This window comes from Triticum aestivum, chromosome 7B (genome assembly GCF_018294505.1).
Source record: "Triticum aestivum cultivar Chinese Spring chromosome 7B, IWGSC CS RefSeq v2.1, whole genome shotgun sequence".
NCBI lineage: Eukaryota > Viridiplantae > Streptophyta > Magnoliopsida > Poales > Poaceae > Triticum > Triticum aestivum.
Genome location: NC_057813.1, coordinates 445,209,323 through 445,215,322, shown reverse-complemented (window position 1 = coordinate 445,215,322; position 6,000 = coordinate 445,209,323). Strand labels below are relative to the sequence as shown.

The 6,000-nt window shown below is 42.4% G+C and overlaps 1 pseudogene; it reads right to left on the bottom strand.

The window, feature by feature from the left end:
* Positions 1 to 2,395: 2,395 nt before the first annotated feature.
* On the bottom strand, positions 2,396 to 2,850 carry LOC123158037 (RING-H2 finger protein ATL34-like; annotated as a pseudogene).
* Positions 2,851 to 6,000: the final 3,150 nt, after the last annotated feature.

Genomic DNA, 6,000 nt, shown 5'->3' with positions numbered 1-6,000 from the left:
GGCAGGAGGTGGAGATGGTGATTCAATGGGTCCGGGACCGCCAACCCCGCCGCTCCCGCGTGCAACACCCCAATTTTTTTACTTATCTTTTTCCTGAGATTTCATTTTGATATTCAAATTTGAGGATTCTTTTGGAGTAGAACTCAATTTTTTTTACTCTTTTCCTCTCCCAAGTGATCCAATTTCTCTAAGCTTTTGCCAAAGCATTGCAACATCCATCCTATCTTCCTGTGATCTTTATCCAAATAAATGTTCATTTTTCATTCAAAGGGATGTCATCATTATGTTGTGAAGCAACACTTATTCCCTTTGATCCTAAAGCTCCTACAACATTTTTCATAGCTTACCACATTCATGGACTCCACCTACACCCAATCATTGTATCCCCTAGTTCATTTATGGAGTTCAACAACCTAAATCTACTCTTGGCACATATGCAACCCTACGCACCAAGTGCCACTTGGTCCCTCCTATTCCTGTGAATCTTGGCCGCACCCGCAATGAAAGAAATTGGAAAAGTCTTGTATTTAATTGTTGCCACTAAGGGTAAAGGTTGATTAGAGGATTCAATTGAGTCCCATAAATAACAATATGTCATCTTGCTTAAAGCAATTATTTATTCTTACACTTGATGTCTAGATGGTGCCGAGAGAATCTCACTTTACATATGGATTATTTAGCTATATGATGCAGAGAATATCTACATATGTAGTATTTGGACGTACTGCTTACGTAGAATTAACACATCCATATGTTTGTCAGAAATATTTCATTGTGCACCTTTTCACATGACTGTGTTACTTGCGGCACTTTTATGTATTGGAGAATTATATTTGGCGAAACTATAAATTTAGTCCCAGTTTTAGCATAAGAATTACCTTCCAACAACTTTTACATGCACCTTTATTCCTTTTTGTTTTATTTCAAAAATGCAAAAGAAGTTATCCACCACATTATCATTTAACTGTCTTGTGCAACTAGCAAGCCTAGCAAGGTTGACACCCTTGTTAGTATTGTTGGGGACACAAGTGTAGTTTTATACAGATTGTTCATGGGTTTCTCACCCAAGGAAATCTTGCTACTTACTACAAACTCCTGCTCCTGAGAGCTCAACTAGCTGTTAGCCTATATACCCGGCAGTCAACAAGAAAATTCCTGGCGTCGTTGTTGGGGATGCAAGATGTTCTGCTATGTAGTTTATACCTCTTGTGAACTTCACATCAACACCAACTGACTATTCGTTCCTCGCTTGCTCTTGGATCCAATGTAGTCTTGTCCTTGGCGTGTAACTCTGTGCATTTTAAAATCGAACCGAAAACCATATAAAAATTAAACTGAGTTGAACCAATTTTACTGTATTTGTGGTTTTCTGTTTTATGTATGGTATAAACTTTGATGCCATTTTTAATTTCGGTTTTATGGTACACACTGAACGGTTCACGCTAATATTTGTTTATTTATATTTCTTGAGACAAACTACCATACAAGTGGCCATTGTCTTGTACAGGAACCAGATTCCCTACTAAGTACCTCCATCTTTTCTGTAATGTAGTCATTTTTCTCTTAAAAAATGCTAAGCACGCTCATAACGATTCAGTCCTGAATCCATGCATGCACGTATATTATATATAACATATACTTATATATAGTTATATACTATTTGTATAAAAAGGTATGTGTTGTTAGGCATAAATCCATAAATTATTATTATGTCATTTTCAAGTTCGCGTCAACTTTGGGTATTATGGTATATACTGCAACCATACCAAAATTATTTGATATAACAAAACTGAACCATATTTTAATTCATATCGTATTCACCAAACTATTAATATCGTACAAACCGAAAACTCATATAAACCGGGCCACGTAAACCGAATGAACAAAGTGACTGGCGTGTGTGCTGTTCAAGAGTCAGTGATCTTCATGTGGCCGCTTCGCCTCTGCTGCCCGCACTTTGGTGGTGGTTGCGTGCATGGAAGTCGGATGCGCTTGCTCAGGGAGAGGCGTGACGATGACGATGACACCAAGATGCAACCTCATTGATGTTTCATTCATAAAGGTGGGTGGTTTATCTGGTGTGCCTGAATCAGCGGGTTGTGTAGGGTTTCATCCTGTTTTTCTGGAATTAACCAGACAACTCTTCTTCTTAGTCAATAAGAATGGCAATCTTTGCCTGGCTTTAAAAAACAAATAAACCATTTATACTAAAGTTTACTTAATTTTCAAATGGGCAGGAAGCAAGATAAATGAATGCAACACTTGTCTCTTTACAACTATTCCTATTCAGTGCGAACCTCTAAAGCAGTACTCTCTTGGTAAAGAAATATAAATGGAGTACAAGCGTATGAACGTGGCCACGCAAAAGCCTAAGCAGGTTTTTGTTTTTCTGGGGTACAAAAGCCTAAGCAGGTGGTAGCTGGCCAACGCCCGTGGCCGGGTTCGTGTCCGAGCGGCAGATCGGGCACGTCGAGCGCGCGCCTAGCCACGGGTCGATGCACTCCGCGTGGTACACGTGCGGGCACGTCGGCAGCAGCCGCACCGTGTCTCCTAGCTGCAGCGCGCCGAGGCAAACCGAGCACGTCGCCGCCTCCTCCCCTCCGCCCGTCATGTTGTGCTTCACCGATAGGCTGTACGTGAACGCCGGGAGCCCGGCCGTCGCACCGGCGGCGCAGGCCTGGCGAAGCTGCCGCTGGTCGACGCGGACAGTAGCGGTGACTGTACCACGCTCCGGTCCGCCGCGCCGTTGCGGTGACCCCGGCAGAGGCTGCACACGATGATGGACACGAGCAAGGAGGCCACGATGCCGATGAAGATGCCGGCGATGATCCTGTCCTCAGGCTGAGCCATTGGCTTGGTGGAGTGGCAGCTGCACGGTAACCATTGATGTTTGCAGCATGGTTTATAGCACGAGTTTTGAGTAAACTAATGGCGGATCAACGCGACTACTTGGAAGCCAATCCTGTCGAATTGTTTAGAAGCAAAAAAATAAATATTGCCAAACGCGCTTCTAACGTTGTATCGAAGGGGAAGTCACGGGGATTGGCATGGTTATATTTTGTTTGTACGCGACAGCAAGCAACCGGACCGGACCGGACGGCGGCGGTACGCTGACGCTGCCAAGGCTGTTCGTGTGAATGTGCTGCGCAGATCAGCGTGCTGGAAACCCCACAAAGAAAAGTAAAATATCAGCATACTGGGCAGATGGGTGAAAACTGGAAACATCTGTCTTTGTCGAAATTTTACCACGTAAAACTTTTACCGGTTAATTAACAGAAAAATCGGGTAAGAATCGTCACAACATTTCGATTTCTTGCTGACGAGTGCGGTCTTGTGTGACGAGTCAGGTCGCCCGAGTGCCTTATTTTTTGATAGGTTATTTTGAACTTTCAAGCACACAAATAAAATACACTACAGCGTGGTTAATCACATCTCCAATCGCGACAAGCAGGTGGCACTAAACCAACTTGCAACTTGTTTAATCACAACTTCCAATAACAAAAGCGTCAACTTTCAACTTGGTTCATCACCGCTTCCAACCGAACAAAACGACTTTTAACGCAACCTCCAACTTCATGAGTTACAACTTTCTACTACCATAAAGAAGCTTCTAACTTGATGAATTGCAAGTTTCTACTACCAAAAGGAAGCTCCTAACTTTCTAACAATCTCTAGAATAAGAGTTAATTGCATGTTAGTACCACACTTCAGCACCTACTTACAGATTGGTACCACTACTCAAAAGTTTTGCAATTCAGTACCAACTCAGGGCCTAAGTGGTGCAATACGGTCAGAGGTGCGTATAAACGCGTATTGACAGTAATTCTGACATGATGGGCCCGCCTGTAAGGCGAAACGCTGGCCGAATCGGCCTGCCGCTCGCTGACTAGGCTGAACCCGACCGAGCCGCTCTCTCTCGCCCGCTCACTCTCCCCCGCTCATTCTGCCTCGTCTCCCTTTGTCTCCGCCGCCGGTTGCCGCACGTTTCTCCTCCACCGCGCAGCGCCCTGGTCTTCGAGGACGAAAGCAGCGACTCTTAGTCCAGCCTTGTGTATGTCTACTCCTCCTCTGACGGAATGCAGTACCAGGTGAGTGGTTGGAGCTAGGGTTAGGGTTAGGGTTTGTTCTGTGATTGTTGGGGGATTGGGGATTTGACTAGGTTATCTTTGTTCATCTTGCTCCAGCATTGAAGACCTAGACTACATGGGCATCGAGACAGCACCCCCAGTCCTGTGCGAGCACCACCGTCTACCAGTTGAGAGGAGGGTTGCATTCGAGGCATTTCACACTGGCAGGAGGTTCTTAGCCTGTCCAAAGAAGGTAACAATCATTGCAGTAGTCGTTGTAGTAGTCTAATTGTTGAAATAGTTATTAGTGCAGATATCCATCAGTGCTAGTTACACTCACTGCAGTCATTGTTTATTGTTTCTGATGTTCATTAGTAAGCTAGTAATTAGTGCTAGTTGGAATCATTGCAGTATGCTGTCATTACTTAATTGTTTAGTAGTGCATTGTTTAGTCCGGTCACTCCTTTCTATGTATCATCAGTACTTAATTTTCAGAGAGCTTTGTTAGGAGTGCATTGTTTAGTCTGGTCTTTGTTTAACTGGGCAATGTTAGTTGATCAAAGTGTCAGGTCATAGCTTTAATTGTGCATTGTTTATACTATTTTTGAATGCCTAGGGATTTGAAGTGCATCTGGTTTGTTGTTCTTTAGTATATATAGGGGGAGTGGAGGCTGTCAATAGGTCAAATTGGTCAATGTTTTATTTTGCTTGCTAGTGTTATTTGTCGCATTCTGTTGTATAAGTGGTATAAGTTGGTTGCTGCATAAGTGGTATAATTTGTCATGTTGGAATTCAATTATATTGTGAGAAAAAAAGTGAGAAATGATGTTGTTGATCTTGTAGGGAAATGAGAACTGTGGTTTTGTGCAATGGGTTGACCAGAGTGGCCTCCTACAATGCAGAATGCTCTGTTGAAGCTATGAGAGTTATATTCAGACAGCAGGAGTGATAAGAGGAAGGATAATCTGGATAATTCACTGAATATTCACCATCTCACAAAAGAGAAAAACAACCTGGAGGCCAACTATGACAAATAGGTTGAAGATTTGCATCAACTTTTCAATGCTCAAGAGGATAGGATGATGGATTTCAGCTACTTGCAGTCCAAGATGAAGAATGCGGAGGTTAGCAGCTCAATTGTCCCTGATATGAGGACAGAGATTGAGAAGAAAGATGCAGAGATCTTCAAGCTGCAAGAGAAGTATGAAGTTCTTATGAACATCACAAAGGCTCAAGGCACTGTCATGCAGAACCTGAAGCTCAACCATTTGAAAGAGAAGGAAAAGCTAATCCAGGAGCATCACAGTGATGCCATGAAGATGTTGCAGCTTAGGGTTGATGAACTCACTAAGTCTAATGAGAATCTAATACAAGAGAATCACCAGATTGAGCTTCACATGGGTGATCTCAAGAAGGGTCATCAGAAGCTCACTACTGGCAGAGATCAGCTCAAACTTCAGATTGCTGATTTTCTCAAGGTAGAGGAGAAGAATAAGCAGAAGCTAAAGGGGATCCAGGACATCTTGGCTGACTGAACAATATGAAGATCAAGATCTAGATGAAGATGAAGAGGGGGCATAAGTAGTTGACCTTTTGTGATGTATGGTGTTGTTTAGTTAACTAAGTTGAACTCTAGTATGTTGTGTAAGAACATATTAATTATGTTTAGTTGTGAACTAGGTTGAACTGCACTATGTTATGTAAGAATCTTTTAATTATGGTGCTTCAAGCTCTCTGTGATGATCTATGGTGCTTCAAGCTGTCTATGATGATATTTGGTGCATCAAGCTGTTTATGATGATCTATGGTGCTTTCATAGTTGGTTTTTATAAGTTATATGATGATCTTTGGTGCATCAAGTTAAATGATAAGTGATATATGTTATAAGTTATATGATTAGTGATATATGGTATAAGTTATATGATAACTGATA